Source organism: Pseudonaja textilis, chromosome 2, assembly GCF_049901715.1.
Source record: "Pseudonaja textilis isolate UNSWEBS1 chromosome 2, rPseTex1.2, whole genome shotgun sequence".
NCBI classification, from domain to species: Eukaryota; Metazoa; Chordata; class Lepidosauria; order Squamata; family Elapidae; genus Pseudonaja; species Pseudonaja textilis.
Genome location: NC_141991.1, coordinates 239,001,566 through 239,018,793, shown reverse-complemented (window position 1 = coordinate 239,018,793; position 17,228 = coordinate 239,001,566). Strand labels below are relative to the sequence as shown.

At 42.3% G+C, this 17,228-nt stretch overlaps 1 protein-coding gene across 3 annotated transcripts in view; it reads left to right on the top strand.

The window, feature by feature from the left end:
• The first annotated feature begins 1,400 nt into the window (after nucleotides 1–1,400).
• The window catches only part of RAI14 (retinoic acid induced 14), a 114,053-nt gene continuing 98,225 nt past the window's right edge, over nucleotides 1,401–17,228 (top strand). For 2 of the 3 annotated variants that reach the window (XM_026715630.2, XM_087927400.1), the window contains exon 1: nucleotides 1,627–1,933. The gene's annotated coding sequence lies outside the window, so the exon portion shown is untranslated. Of the gene's footprint in view, nucleotides 1,934–17,228 lie in introns of all 3 variants that reach the window. The other variant, XM_087927401.1, reaches the window with a different exon arrangement.

The following is a 17,228-nucleotide window of genomic DNA, read 5'->3' as shown; positions in this document are numbered from 1 at the left end:
GAAGCAGTGGTGGGATTCGATTTTTTTTTTACTACTAGGTCTGTGGGTGTGGCTTGGTGGGCATGGCAGGGGAAGGATACTGTAAAATCTCCAGTCAGAGGTGGTATTTGCCAGTTCTCTGAACTACTCAAAATTTCCGCTACCGGTTCTCCAGAACTGGTCAGAACCTATTGAATACCACCTCTAGGCAGAAGCCTAATTGAAAATTAATTCCAATGCACCTGAACAGGAAGAATAAGTAGCTTTAGAAATTATAATGAAAGTATCAAAGTAGTGGGTACCTTTTGCCTTTTAGGATAAACCATTAACAAAGGCACAAGCAATTAAGAAATACTTTATAGATAACACTAGGTAGAGCAGCTATGAACGTGTTAGAGAAGATATTTGAATGCTTTGAACCCTGACCCCACAAAATTTAGAATCTGCAAGCTAACACTTTTTAGAAGCAAACTGTTGGAGTTTAAAGAAACAGGATAGAAAAAGTATTGATGCTTTTGATCACTGATGTTGGAGGAGATTCCCAGGAGAGCCAAGAAAACAAACCAACGGATCATTGAGCAAACTGACCAAGCTCTCACTCGAAGCATAAATGCTCAAGTTCAGATGATCCTAGTTCAGACACAACATTCATGGACCCAGCTCTCTGGAGAAGACTCCAATGCTGGGAAAGGTTAAAGGAAAGAGAAAATGACCAGCGTCATAGTGGATGGCTTCAGTTATAGTGATGACAGGTCTACTGTTGAGGGACATGTTAGGGAAAAAAATCTGTATGATCACTCATTGAAAATGATTTAATGACACATGATCAATCAATCATCTGAACAGCATCGGAATAGGCAAAAGAATAGAATGGGAATTGAATACAATATAGAATAGAAATCAGAATAGAATGGGATGGGATTGGGATATGTAGGAGTAAGCATAGGATAGGATAGGACACAATGGGAATTGAATATAATTTAGAATAGAAATCATAATAGAATGGAATGGGATACGTAGGAACAGGATAGGATAGAACGGAATGGGAATTGAATTAGAATATAGAATAGAATAGAAATAAGAATAGGATAGAATAGGATGGGATGGGATGGGGCTAGGGGTAGAATAGAAGAGAACAGAATATGGGGAATGGAATAGCATAGAATAAAAGTCTTCATTGGCTAAGTGTGATAGGACACACAGGGATTTAAGGAGACTTCGGCGCATGAAGACCAGCTTCGCTAGCCTTTCAGGAGGCACCAACCCAGGCACTCCCGGGAGTTTTTATCGGCTGAAGTCCAAAACAGAATGACGTGGTTCTGAAGGGGGTTTTTCCCAGCAGGAGAAACGAATTCCCAAGACCCGAAGTGCCGCCATCCCCGCCGGAGGCGCTAAAATCCCAATCCCGACGCCTCCACCACGTCAGAAGTTCATCAAGGACCGAAGAAGCGGGGGGGAGAGAGAGAGAGAGACGGTGGGGCGCGAGGTTGAAAAGACCGCGCGAACCACAGGACTGACCTCCGTCCGTCAGGCGAGCGCCCCGGACCCGGCGCCACGCAGGTCACTCTCTGCCGCCCCCCGCGAGACGGAGCAGCGGTGGCGGCGCCTTTCGCCGCGTCACGTGGTTCCGCCGTGACGTCATCCCCCGCCCACTCCGGGGCATTTAGAACGCCGAGAAGGGATTTTTCGAGGCTCAGCATCTGGGCGCGCGCGTGGCTCGGAGCGGGCAAGCCAGCAGCTTGCGAGCAAGTGAGCAAACGAGCGAGGAGTAGCAGCAGCCGCCCCGGAGCAAAAGCGAGCGCCGAGTGGGAGGAAGAAGCGACGTGATTCCTAACATTTTGCAAGCGACCAAATCCGCCTCCTTGTGTCCGAAAAGCACCGCTCGGCAGCTCGAGGCTCTTTCAAGCCGGAACCGGCATCAACCAGCAACAGGGTGCAGCAAATCTTCTATGGGGTGAGTAGCGGTTTGCCAGAACTTTTTGGGACGAGCTTTCTCGCCCTGACTTGAGGATTTTCACAAGTCTTCGTCCCGTCCCCCCGCTCTTTTGTAGTTGGGAATCTATTTGGGGGAGGCGGGGGCAAACCTTGACGGCCCGGGAAGGAGCGAGCGAGCCTATGAATGGCTGCATTGTCTCGCAAGCCCTCGAGAAAGACTTGAAGGTGGCTGGAAACTCGGACGGGTGGAGAAAAAGGAGAGGAAGATGCCCGAGCCGGTTGCATTGCTTGCAATTTAGGCGGGGCCGGTTCCAGGCATTGGCTTTGGACCGGGGCTATGAGCCAGGAGATGCTCTTGGCCTTTCGCTTGGACTGCAACTTCCCCCATTATCCCCTTGCCTGGATCCTTGGAAAAGCAACGAATGGCGACTTGCGGTCGGTCCGGCGCGTATCGATAGGCGCGCAGAGTGCGAGCGAACGGGGATACTCCGACTCTCCGTGTTTGGATAGGGAAAGGTAGTGCAATGGGAGCGCGCAGAGAGGGAGCTTCTTCCCTTTGCCCGAGTGAGGAGGAGGAGGGGGGGTCCCTTCAATTTGAACAGGAGGGGGCGACGTCTGGGTGGGCGAAGGAGACACACACACACGCACACACACACACACACCCGCCAGCGCTTCGGCTTGAAAGGCGCGCGCTCCCGCCCTTTTGTTCTGTGGCCGACAAAACCTTTTTGGAGTCCGGCGGGAGCGGGTTAAAGTTGCTCACGCTTGAAGGGAGGGTCGCGAGGAAGAAGGGGCTGGCCGCTGCTCCCACCTCTCTGCTCTGCTCCCCGACCCACCCAAGGGGGGGCGGGGAGCCTCGCCTCAGAAAGCCTCCAGGGTGACTCCGGGGCAACCTTTGAGGTGTTTTACAAACAAACGAACAAAAAACCTCTCCCGCCCGGCCTTCCCCGGAGAGTGAGTGCAAGCCGGGAAGTGGGGGGGCTCTTGGAAACGTTTGACAGCTCCGCCGCTTCCCTACGTGAATCATCATTCCCGGGGAAGCTTTTGAAAGCTCCAGGGAAATTGAAATCGATCAGAATAGAGCTGGAAGGGACCTTGGAAGGTCTTCTAGTCCAACCTTTGGCTCGAGCAAGAGACTCTCTACCACAGGGGCCCCCAAACTTGGCAACTTAAAACTTGAGGACTTCAACTCCCAGAATTGTTTGGCAGGGATGAATGCCAAAGATCTGCAAGGAAGCATCTATGGTGACACAAGGGGAAAAAACAGCTTGTATTATCACTAAACAGTCTTCCTGCAGACCCAAGATATTCTCTTTTGTCTTTAGCTATTAAAAAACTGTCATCCAGAGAGAGTCCACATAAATGAATGCAAAAGTGTTGCTCCTACTCAAAATTTTAAAAAAAAACCTTAACAGTTACGAAATGCTGGAGATGCATAGCAACAATTTGGAAGGCAACTTTTGTCATAGCCCCAGCAGCACATATGGCTCGTCAGTTTCCTTTTACAAAGGACCACCCAATTAACTATAGTTACAGCAATCTAAAGAAGTCTGATGATCAAGTGAAATTTCAACACAACCCTCCTTTTCATCAATGCTTGATCTAAGAAGATGGCTACTTCCTGACAAGCTTAGGCAGACAGCTAAAACCAAGGCATTAACGGGATAATGTGTTGAGATACAATGTAGAGCAAGGGCTCTCCAACCTTGGCAACTTTAAGACTTGTGGACTTCAACTCCCAGAATTCCTCAGCCAGCAAGGCAAAGCTCGTTGAGGAATTCTGGGAGTTGAAGTCCACAAGTCTTAAAGTTGCCAAGTTTGAACTTAGGTCACTTAGGTGACTGACTAACCAGTCTCTTCTTAAAAACCACCATTGATGAAACATTCCCAGCTTCTGAAGGCAAAGCTGTTCCACTGCTGGATTGTCCTCACTGTTAGGAAGTGTTTCTCTTTAATTCCAGGTTGCTTCTCTCCTTGATTAGTTTCTTGTCTTGCCTTCTGGTGCTTTGGAAAATAAATTGACAAACGCACCCCCCCTTCTCTTGTGGCAGCTCCTCAAATACTGTAAGACTCCCACCCTTAGTCTTTCTTTTCTCTAGACTAGCCATACCCAGTTCCTGCAACCATTCTTCTCATGTTTTTGGTCTCCAGGCCTTTAATCACCCTAGTTGCTCTTCTCTGCACTTTTTCCAAAGACTCAACATCTTTTTGGTAATATATACGGTAGTGTTTATACCAAAATTCAATATGTTCACAAACACTTTGTACAGTCGTATATGTTCCTTTCATAGAAATATACTCTGTATATCCATAGATTATTTATATTCATTGCTGTTTTGCACTTCTGGTTAGATGCTAACTGCATTTCGTTGCCTGTGTTCATGTGCAATGACAATAAAGTTGAATCTAATCTAATCTAATCATCCTGAGATTCAGCATCTTGAGGTGGGCCAAGGTAGTCTCAGAGCTTTGATTTAATGTGTGGGGCAAACCATTCCAGTGAAGAGGTCTGCTCAGCCTAAGCGGATGGTTTATCAGTCTTGGGTTCTAAATTCCTGCCATTTTAATGACTTGTATGCAAACTTCTTTTCCCAGGGTGTTTCTTTTGCCACTGTTTCTGGTTTTTAAATGATTCTGCTTATTGAAACTAGGGAATATTTGCAAGGATGAAAAATATATTCATAAGACCTACAGAGTTTCCTGCTGGATCATTCTTGTAAGGCAGAAGAATCCCCCATCTTTCCTTCTGGTGCTTGAGCATTGGACATCTTAAAATAAGAAATGCAGGCTTTGTGCATATTTGGTGGAGGGGAGATAGCTTTTTCTCTCTCTGATATGTTATAAGCCAACAATGATTGCATGAGAGATTTGTGCTGATTCAGGCTTTCAAATGAGCCCTCATTTCATTAAGACTTTGGTGACTTTTTTTTAAAAAAATAAACTTTATTAGTTTTACTTTTTAAAAAACAACAACAACACAGCTACAAATTATATACAACAAAAAGACGAACAGGTCTTGGCATAGGCCAAGAGGGAAAGAGAGGAAAGCTTGAGAGAGGAAAGAGGGAAAGGGTTAGGGAGGGGAAGGGGGGGGGGAAGTGGGGAAAAAAAAAGTAGAGAAAACAATTATAATAAAACCATATTTTTGTGACTGTCTGTAAGGTCTTTTCTTCTTCCAAACTATCGTCGGCAGTGCTTTTCTTTATCTCTGCCTCGGAGGCCTCGGCCTTAGTTTTCTTAGAGGTGATCTATCTTTGATTAAGCCAAATGTACAAAGGATTCCAATTGCTATAATAGGTTGAAGATTCTTTATTTTTTAATGCTTGGGTTAGTTTGTCCATTTCGGCGCATTGTAAAATTTTCTGAATAACCATAAGTTCAGTGGGGATAGAGGGTAGTTTCCAGCACTGGGCAAGACTTTGGTGACTTTTAAGAGTAGCTGTAATCTCTAATCTTGGGGACCATGACCTGGATGATGGAGAATCTCCATAAACACTAATCTTGGGGTGTCCCTATTTTCTTGCCCTACACAGAAACAATCTTGGCTTGTGAGCAGGAGTGTCGTAACCTATTTAATCATGTTTTGTATGATATGCATATATATTTTCAGAATACTTTTCACATTCCTTTGCTAGGTCCAAATGTTTACAAAGAGCTATAAAGTGATTATGTATAGTTAGTCCTTGACTTACAGTTGTAATTGAGCCTAACAATTAGGATCATAAAGTGGGCTACCATGTGACCAGACCTGTTTTTAAGACCTTGTTGTTAACTGAATCAATTGTTCACTATGTGCATTTTGTCACCAGAAACTACCATGTTTCTCCAACAATACGGCCTCCCCCAATAGGAAGTCCCAGCATGTTTTATAGGCATGAAATGAAATTAAGCCCCTCCCCCCAAATTAAGGCCTATATTAAAACATGAGAAATGGGGTGGCTTGCTGTTAGGAAGCACTTTTGTTGCACACCTGGATATGGTGCTGCCTGCGTTGACACCGATATGAAGTGCCCACAAATGCCGAGGTCAACATCCAAGCTGTCGCCGCCCGCCCGCCCGAAGATGCAAGGGGGGGATTAAGTCACCCCCGAAAAGACGACCTAGCCATTTTTTCGGAGCTCAAAAAAAAAAAAAAAAGACCTGGCCTTATTATATGAGAAACACAGTAGAAGTAAATATACCAGTTTCTAGCTAAATGGTGTTGCAATCATGTAACCATGGGGTGCCACAAATGGGCATAAATGCAGGTTGAGCACCCAAAATCTGGTCACATGACTGGGAAGGCAATGTTGCAACTTGGAAACCAGGCCTTAAGTCCCTTTTTGGGGGAGGGATCAGAATATTGAATGATTGCTAAGCAACTATTCCTAAGTTGAAATGTGCCGTAGCCTGGGTACATGTAGAGTGCTAAGCTTTTGGTTTGTGCAATAGACCACAACAGCTGGATTCATAGAACCTGGAAGCCACACTAGAAATGATGTGTAAAGCCAACCATTTTCTTTGATTCCAAGTCTATTGAGGCAGGAGAAATTCTCTCCAGTTTTTCCCCCTTGCTACTAAATGCCAGTGGAGATGCTGCTAGTACGTTTTTGTAAAGCAAATTCTTGAAGGCTGCTGTGTTAATTGAGGACACAATCGCATCGCTTTCAACCATCCTTTCATTTGCATTTCATGGTTGGCAAATACAGTTGCCCAAAGTGACATGCAAAGCAGGAACTTGTTTGGAAGAGTGTTGCTCAAAATACAGAGCTTCTGATGGCAACTGTTGAACTTGGAACATACCCATCCATAGTGGACCAGAGGACAATTGGTGATTGTATTTATTCTCGCTTGTTTTTTTCTTTAAAGTAGGCTTTATTCATTTTGAGGAGAAGGAGTGCTTTTCTCCCTAGCTTGCATTTCCTTTCCAATTATTGTATTGAATTATTCCTCAAGTGACTGGAATATCTAAATGTTAATGTGTGTTGCACCTTCTAATAAAATGTGTTTTTTCTGATTAAAAAAATTTATATCTACCCTATGAATGCAAAAAGTTGGTAGGAAAGATGATTCACTGCGCATAAAAATCAGTTTTTTCTGATATTGCTGCTACTCTGTAATGGGCAAAGCAATTTTAATTGCTTTAGAAACTGTACAGGTAGTTGTTGACTTAACACTAATGAAACACAGGTTCTCCGACATAAATCATGATGTCCTGTCAAGGTACCTACATGACTGCATTTTTGCAACAGTCATGACTCACCGGCTCAAGGTTGACTCAGCCTTCCATCCTTCCAAGTTCCGTAAAATGAGGATCAATATGCTGACTCTGTAAACTGCTTAGAAGGGGCTGTAAAGCACTGTGAAGCGGTATATAAGTCTTAAGTGCTATTACTATTGAGTCCGTTCATTCCTATGGGCATTTCTGTTCAAAAGCAATGTAATTTACATTATATGATTGTGAAACGCTGTAACTGGCCAAAATGCAGTCATGTGACATGGGGTGCCACCAGTAACTTTAGGGAGGGATGTTGTAACTTTGAACATCACTAAGCGACCAGTCATTAAGTGAGGACGGCCTATATACTGTCTGGAATACAAAATTTGTAAATGAATAGATTCAGGAATATTGTCTTTTTAAGAGAGGGCTGAAATTATAGGAGTTAGTTTAAATGACTCTCCTATTGCTGTCCTGTGAGTCAACCATAATTCATTCAAAAATTGAAATCTATGGTTTTATAACAAATGCAAATTGACTCTAAAGAAATTACAGAAGTATAGTATGTGCATGAACCTGTTAAACCTAACCATTTTAAGTGGGTGCAGCTTTATCTTATTTGGTTATATTTCATTTATTCATTAGATAAACAATCTGTTTTCCCTCCCAGAGAAGAGGATAGTTGCCTCTTCTAATATTATTCCCCACAATAACACTTTTTAAGATAGGTTGTACAAGAGATAGCATCTAAACCAACGTGTGGTTTCTTTGGTTTTGGTTTTGGCTTTGGGCCGTGTGTAAATGTAACAAATTGTGATTTTATCAGAAGACCACAATTTTGAAAATTGTGGCTTAGCTATACTGTCACATGTGAACTGGGACCTGGGTTTCCTAGTTCCAGTTTAATACCTGATCGTCCATAAAACTGATTTTCATATTTCTCTGATTTACATAAAGCAAAGGCCCTTATAATGTTGTTGAGTAGATGTCAGTGGGGCTTCTGTACTTTACAAAAGAATTTTGTTCATTTTGACAGTGCTGATGTAGAAGAAATTCCTTGGAGAATTCTTTTATTTCCAGACTTAATATTTCTTTTTCTCCGGTTGAAAGAAAGCAGACTACAACTTCTACAGCAAAGAAACCTGCTTAGCTGGAGTCATTTCCCTTTCCCGGGCCATTAGTCTCAATTGTCCTGTTTAAAGAATTGTTGGCTTTTTAGTGATCTTTACTATATTTTTATTTATGATTATTTACTTATCAGACTTAGCTGATGTCAAAATGTTAAGCAGGAGTAGACCTTGTTAGTACTTGGATGACAAGCTAGAAGTGTAGATTAGACTAGGAGAAAATACATTCTGGAAAAGGATAGCAGCAAATTGTGTTTTTATTATCAAGAATACAATATGGCTACATCCATGTATTCTTTGGAGATGGCTTACACTCAGTGGAAGCTTTACCTATAGGCCTTGCAGGCTTTTTAATACATTGGGCAAGGTATAAAGTAATTAAAGTTTGTTCATTAGCTTTGTGTTTATACTGTGAGTTGAGAAGAGCATCAGAAGCCCAAATTCTTTGATTAATAACAAGGATTATTAATAACAAGGATTGTATCTGTCTTACAGATATTGCTTGTCTACAATTCATATTACAGTATTGTCATCTTCTGACAACAGCTGTTTTTCTGTAGCCAGTCCACACATTCAAGTCATTATCAAAATTGTGCATGAGCTTGCAACATGTGATAAAGTTTCCAGAATGAAGAATCTGTAACAGTTTAGGGCACTTTAAGTTGTTCACTATTATACGGTTACACTAAGATAGATGACCAACCTTACACCCTCTGAAAGTACTGTCTTCTGATGGTTAGTGATCTTAGGAGTTGAAATCTGGCATTCCAGGAGAATCAGATTGGGGACAGAGGAATTATAGTATAAGTAATCAAGAAAAGGTAGCTTCAGCTGTATCAGTATAATGTCAACATATTTGTTGTATAATATTTTATAATAGCCAGAGTTGAACCAGATTTATTTAACTTTTTATTCCCCTTCATGTGGGCAATCATTCATGGGGGTCTTAAAAACTTAACAATATCAAATAATCACATTACACTAAATTATACAAGTGTGCATTTAGTTATAGATTGGATGAATTCATAGCAACTTTAATAAAATACAAAAAGTATTTTTGTGTGTGTGTTCTGTTTGGTCATGTCTGATTCATGGACAAATCCCAGCAGTTTTCCTAGCAAGGTTTTTCAGAAGTGACTTGCCATTGCCTCCTTCCTAAGGCTAAGAAAAAGTGGCTGGCTCAAGGTACCCAGCTGAGTGTGCCTAAGACAGGACTAGAACTCACTGTCTCCTTGTTTCTAGTCTACAGGGTTCCTTGTTTCTAGCTATAGAAACACGATAACCACTACACCAAAGTTGCTCTTACAATAACAATATCTGAATATAGTAAAATATAGAAATTGTAATTGCTTCCTATGAGTTTCTGGATTCCAGAGGATTGGATGTTCATCTCTCATGCTGGAATTAAAATCCAGTACATTTCTAGGTTGCAGAATTCTGGCTTAAAGATCTCTTCCCCACCTTCCCTTAAATTGGGAACCATCTGATATAATTGAAAATGAACACTGCCCGACTTATATGGCCCACATGAAGAGTAGGCATGGAAGAGAATTTAGTGCTGCATGTTATATTTGACAAACTTGGAAATTTAGGTTAGTAAGATAGCTGTGTTAGTGCAAAAACAAGCCCAGGGCAAACTGATGGAACCACCCACTGACAACAGATCTTAACTGGTTTAAGACTCATTACAAGAATTATCCTTTAATATCAACTCAAAATGAAAGCAGCGTTGGAGGTAGATCACCGCAAATGGGGACTGCAGCCAAGAAATTAAAAGACGCTTGTTCCTCGGGAGGAAAGCTATGACAAATCTAGACAGCATACTAAAAAGCAGAGACATCACCCTGCCAACAACAATGCGTATATTTAAGGCTATGGTTTTCCCAGTTGCAATGTATGACTGTGAAAGTTGGACTATAAGAGAGATTGAGCACAAAGAATTGAGGCCTTTGAACTATGGTGCTGGAGAAGACTCCTGCGAGTCCCTTGGACCGCAAGGTGATCAAACCGGTCAGTCCAAGAGGAGATCAACCGTGACTGTTCTTTAGAAGGCCAGATCCTGAAGATGAAACTCAAATACTTTGGCCACCTAATGAGAAGGAAGGACTCACTGGAGAAGAGTCTAATGCTGGGAAAGATTGAGGGCAATAGAAGAATGGGATGACAGAGAATGAGATGGCTGGATGGAGTCATTGAAGTAGTAGGCATGAGCTTAAATGGACTCCAGCAGATGGTAGAGGACCGGAGGAAGGCCTGGAGGAACGTTGTCCATGGGGTCGCAATGGGTCGGACACGACTTTGCGGCTAACAACAAATGTTGGATCTTTTATACAGGCACTCGTGTTGTGTCTGCTTGTATTACATGGAGTGAAGTTGCTTGTTCAGATTTCAGCTCCTCCTCTTCTGGAATATTCCAGCAGATCATAAGACCTCTGCAATTAATCTGCTTTTTCCTCCTACTGAGTTCTTTAGCTTTTGTGTTTTGCCTTCCAGGTAATCCCTACTCTTGGGTTTATAGAGTTGTTGTCCTTGTAAAGCTCTGGGAATTCTTCCTCTTTGTGGCTGATGAGCAGGATAAAAATGTTTAATAATAACCTTCCTCAATTTAGTGCCACTGGCTATCCTTTGTGCAGCAAAAAAAAAAAATCGAATCACATTAGGGGAAGATGTTATATTGAACACCAGGAGGCAGGCATCATGTGACCAGTTTCATCCTCTTTGGGATTCATCAGATGTCAGTAGCCAGATGTTATTCTATGGATTCAAACCCTCTCCTGGGACTTGAACTCACAGATGGTTGCATTTTAGATGACAAAAAACTGCATTAGCTTTCAAAGCTATTTGGGCCCTAATGGTCAGTATTTGCAGGAGGCAATATAGAATAGAGGAATAGAATAACAGTATTGGAAGGGGCTTTGGAGGTCTTCTAGCCCAACCCCCTGCTTAGGCAGGAAACCCTACACCACTTCAGACAAATGATTATCCAATCTCTTCTTAAAAACTTCCAGTGTTGGAGCATTCACAATTTCTGGAGACAAGTTGTTCCACTTATTAATTGTTCTAACTGTCTGGACATTTCTCCTTAGTTCCAGGTTGCTTCTCTCCTTGATTAGTTTCCACCCATTGCTTCTTGTCCTACCCTATAGAGAGAAAGCCTTGATACAGATATACAGATAGTCCTTGACTTATCACCACAGTTGTGACCAGAATTTCCATTGCTAAGCAAGGTGGTTGTTAAGTGAGTTGTATCCAATTTTACCATGTTTATTAAGCAAATTATTGCTGTTGTTAAGTGAATCATGCAATCATTAAGTAACTCCAGCTTCCCCCATTGATTTTGCTTGTCGGAAGCGAGCTGGAAAGTCCGCAAATGGCGATCATGTGATCCTGGGACACTGCGAACGTTGTAAATTTTGACCACAGGATGGTCATAAGTCACATTTTTCATTGCTGTTGTAACTTCAAACACTTGCTAAACAAGTATTCTTAAGTCAAGGACTACCACTATACTGAAATCAAGGAAATACAATGTTATGGCATGTCCCCATGTACACCAAATGTATCATTGGAGCCTGTTCTGCAGGCCTAAGGAATAATGCTGTGTGAAATTTTTGTGTAAATCACTGAGAAATTAAAAAATGTGATTTTATGACTGTGTGCTTTCCTCAAATAGATAGAGGAACAACTGTATCAGAGATTCGCTGGATATTTGCTCCTGCTCCTGGTTGTGTGGTTATGTTTTAAGTTTCATACATCTTTCCCAGTTCTCCGTTTTCATTGTTCATAAGGCTGTCCGTATTTTGGATCTGAATTTTAACATGTTAGTTTGTTACTAAATTCCCATTTCCGTAATTTCTTTATGTGCTCCTTATGCCTCATTTGCATTTCTGTGAAGGAATGATGTGCAACAACTTTATGATGTGTGTTTAATAGACTTCTGAGTCAGTGCACATAGGTATTCAGGATGAGTCACAATGATGTCACATAATCGCTCAAATGATGTGAATTATGTCATTTGCATGAGTTGTAACCTGTCAGTTGTCTGATGATGTTATGATATGCAATGCTGATAGATTTTTCTGTGGAAGGAGTTTTCTTTCTAAAGGCACAATAACTGTATGATCATTTAGGAATTAACTAATATAGTTTGGAGTTGGGAGTATCTTAATCTGACCGTTTCCAACTTGGTATTTTCTAAATATTTTGGACTTTCACCTCTGATAAGCACTTAACTGGCATGACCACTGGTTGTGCTGCTACAGGATTGTTGTTGTTATTATTGCTAATTCATGTATGCCACCTTTCAAGAACAATACTTTCTCTTTAACTGAAAAAAGTCTTGTATTTTCTCTACTGTAATAATACCGGTGCTAGGTTTTTAAGGGCTCAAGTCTATAGAAATATCCATCGATGAGTTGTTGTAATGTAATCAGTTTTTTCATGCTTGACTGTTCTTGAATGCTAAGGATTACAATATTTCATTTTCTTTGGCAAATGCACATTTGCCCTGCTTCAGCACAACTCAAGGACTGATCCCATCTCCACAAATACTGCCAGAATTGAATTCTTTAAAAGCCTCTCCCCAATGCACACAGAAAAACTATCCTCTTATTGTTTTAGAAAAGTCTTTTCGATAGCAAGAGGGTCATGGGAATTGTGAAGCACTAATTTTCTTGTCTCTGCAGTTGGGTGGTAAGGAAATTGTACAGGTCAATCCTGGTTATATAGGTAATCTTTGACTTATGGCCACAATTGAGCCAACATTTCTAAGCAAAACAGTTGTTAAATGAGTTTTGCACATGTAACTATAAGAGTGCTACAATGGTAAGAAGTGTGAACGGTCAGAAGCAGAGGTATTCAGCAGGTTCTGACCAGTTCTGGAGAACCCGTAGCAGAAATTTTGAGTAGTTTGGAGAACCGGCAAATACCACCTCTGACCGGCCATGCCCCCATCTATTTGCTGCCTCCCAAGTCCCAGCTGATTGGCTGGGTCTTCTTTTGTTGCCCTGCACAGGAGAACGGAGCTGGAAAGCAGGTTAGTGGGGTGGGGAGGGAATGAAGATTTTGCAGTATCCTTTCCCTGCCACGCCCATCAAGCCATGCCCATCAAGCCACACCATGCCCACCAAGCCACGGCCACAGAGCAGGTAGTAAACAATTTTTTGAATCCCACCATTGGTCAGTCACTTTTTTCCTATGCTGTTGTAATTTTGAGTGGTCACTGAATGAAAGTCACTGACTATCTGTATCAGGCCACCAGCTTGGAAATCTGGTGTTCTTCCAGTTGATGAAGAAATCCTTCTTAAGTAACATGCATTGCAAAAACACAGGTTTGGGTGCGCACTCAGGGTGTGTCCTCCATCTGTACAGGTAGCTCTTTACTTACGACCTACCTGAAAAAAGAAGCTTACCACCTGGATCTGAAGTTCCAACAGTTCTTGCACCATCCCAACCGCTGTGGTCTCTGACTACATTTCAGGTGCTTAGTAACACAGCTGCACTTAAGGCTGTTTACAGCATCCCATAGTCACGTAATGGCATTTTACAATGGTTTTGTTGAAAACTGGCACTTCCAGTTTTCAGTAAAACATTGTCATAATCAACAATGGGTTCGCAAGCCCCACTGTTTGCACTTACAGCCCCCGTATTCATTTAATGACCACAAAAACTATAGAAGTTTCTGTTATAATTGTACAATTATGGCTTATAACTGGCAGGTTTCATTATGATTGTAAGTTGAGGATCTATATACAGAAAAGGGCTGCAAGCCCTCCCTGGACAATTACATATTGTTGGATTTTAATTTTACCATTCCTGCAGATCTTTCAAATTTCCATTTTACTTGTCAGAACAGTAACAATTAATTTGTATGGAGAAGATGAAGGAGGTGTTGCATAAATCTGGTTCCTATGTCTTGGGGCTATTAAGCTACTAAGAAGCTCTGCCTTTATTATTAGTATTTTTTTCTGGAACAGCTCACAATGTGGCTCCCAAGCCCCCTTTTTTTGCATACTCTACAATTGCATCAGCTAAAATAGCAACATTTTTAAATTTCTTCCCTCCAGGGTTTTGGAAATGTTTTGACTCCAGCATAGCCTGTTGAAGTTTAAAACAGCACAGTTGGATTTTCACTTCAAACCAAAGCAACTTGGTCAAACTTGAAAAGTGCAGAATTCAACATTATGCATGCTCCTCGTTGGAAGAACCCCATGTCTTTCCTCAAAATCTTGAGGATAACTTTTTCTTTCCCCCTTGGTTACCCTTTTTGGGATAGCTCATGATTGGCACCCTGCTTCATGAGAGCTGTGAATGCTTTGTGCAGGCTTTTGCCTACGGCTAAATAAAATATCCAAAGAGTAGGGAAAGATCTTCAGCCAGATTTATTTTTTCCCCTTCTATTGGCCAAACATGAGGATCCACGCACACGTCTAACTTCGCAAGTAAACCCATTAAGAAGCATTTTGCTTTTTCCCTTCTGCTAAGGAGGCAAAGGCATGTTTTGGCTGTTGTTCCACAATCTGTTGTTTTAGTTGCAGAACATGTTTTTCTGCCTGCCTCCCTGAATCCACTACTGTTCTCGATTAGAAAAGCTCTCTACGAACAGGTCAAAAATAAATAAATCTAGAGCAGTGATGGCTAACCTTTTCGTCCTCGAGTGCTGAAAATGCGCATGCCTGCACCCATAATGCAAGGTGCGCGCGACCCCCCTGTGTCTCTGCACATGTGCATGTGCATCTCCCCCATGCTGCCCATGCGCCCTGTGCCTCTGTGCATGCATGTGCATCTCCCTGCGCATGCACGGCAGATACCCAACAATCAGCTGGCTGGCGGGAGGCCCGTGTGCATGCACAGTGGGCCTGATCTGGGGCGATGGCTCGTGTGTCAGCAGAAATGGCTCTGTGTGCCATTTCCAGTATGTGTGCCATAGGTTCACCATCACCACTCTAGAGCAGGGGTCTCCAACCTTGTCCACTTTAAGACTTGCGGACTTCAACTCCCAGAGTTCCTCAGCAGGCTGAGGAACTCTGGGAGTTGAAGTCCGCAAGTCTTAAAGTGGACAAGGTTGGAGACCCCTGCTCTAGAGAGCCATGTCTTGTCTAAGTACAATATCAGGCCACATAGGTAAATAATTAGAAGTGCTGTAGGGCAGATTCCTTCCTGGCATCAAGCATAATAACAAAGAGGAGCTTCATGCGAGGTATGGAGAGATCTGCCCTACTACCGTTTTCACATGAAAATCACTGGATCAGTGTTTCTCAGCCTTGGCAACTTGCATGGACTTCAACTCCCAGAATTCCTCAGGGTTGAGGAAGACTGTGTTGCACTGGGCATATGTTTACTGCTTGATGTCAGCTAATAAGGATCTGCAGAATTGAACACTGTAGATATTCCACTACTTTCACTATCATTACTTCTTCCATACAGAATACATAGCCCTTGCTTAGTTAGCAACTATTCAAAGTTACAGTGCAACCAGGGGTGGGATTCAAAAATTTTAACAACCGGTGGGCGTGGCTTAGGTGGTGGGCATAGCTTGATGGTCATGTGATTGGGTGGACATAGCTTGGTGGTCATGTTCTTGGCTGGTTGTGGCCAACTCATTATCACTCACATCGAGGCACACATCCCCTCGCATGGCCTCTCATGATTGTGGAGATTCTGCAACAGTCATAAGTGTGAAAAATGGTCATAAATCTCTTTTTTCAGTGCCATTGTAACTTTGAATGGTCACTCCACACAAGCAAAGTACCAGCAAAGGAGGGGAAAAAAACTCTAGAGACGTTCCTGAGACAGGAAGTCTAGTCCTGCCAAGAATGTAATAAGGGTTAACAGAGAGGCAGTATCTGTAAGCAACACCAGAATGTTTCCTTCCTGCCTTCCTTACAGGATTAGGCCAGTAATTTCTTCTAACAACCAGTTCTCTGAACTGCTTAGAATGTTTACAGCCGGTTCTAGCGAATAGGTGTGAACTGGTTGAATCCCACCCCTGAGTGCAACTCCTTCGGATACCTCAAGGCTCTGTTTTAGGCCCAGTACTCTTCAACATCTTCATTTGCTGATTTGAATGAGGGGATAGATTGGGAACTCATCAAATTTGCAGACGACACCAAGCTGGCAGAAATAGCCAACACTACAGAAGATAGACTTAAGATGCAGAAGGATCTTGATAGAGTTGAACATTGGGTGCTATCTAACAAAATGAAATTCAATGCAGAGGTGGTACTCAGCAGGTTTTGACCAGTTCTGGAGAACCGGTAGCGGAAATTTTGAGTAGTTCGGAGAACTGGCAAATGCCACCTCTGACTGGAGATTTTACAGTCTCCTTCCCCTGCCACACCCACCAACCCACACCCACAGAACCGGTATTAAAAAAATTGAATCCCACCACTGATTCAATGGTGAAAAAAGTAAGGTACTACATTTAGGCAAGAAAAACCAAATGTACAGGTATAGTATATGTGGCTCAATAGTAGTAACATGAGAGGGATCTTGGAGTCCTAGAGGACACCATTTAAATATGAGCCAGTGGTGTGCTGCAGTTGCCATAAAGACCAACATAGTTCTAGACTGCATTAACAGTGGGATAGAATCAAGATCACTTGAAGTGTTAATACCACTCTATAATGCCTTGGTAAGGCCACACTTGGAATTCATCACGATGTAAAAAAGATGTTGAGATTCTAGAAAGAGTGTAGAGAAGAGCAGCAAAGATGATTAGGGGACTGGAAGCTAAAACATAAAGAACGCTGACTGGAATTTGGGTATGTCTAGTTTAATGAAAAAAGCACCTTATTGCTGGTTTTCAGCAAAACCAGCCTATAGCAAATCATTGGTTGGCTTAATGACTGTTGCTTTTTTTAACTACCACAAAAAAAGATAATAAATTGGGTTAGTTGCATAGGTGACCTGCCTTACAACAATCATTACTTACAACCACGATGGGCAGGCTCCATTAAGGTGGTAAGTCAAGGAGTAGCTGTATTCAGGTA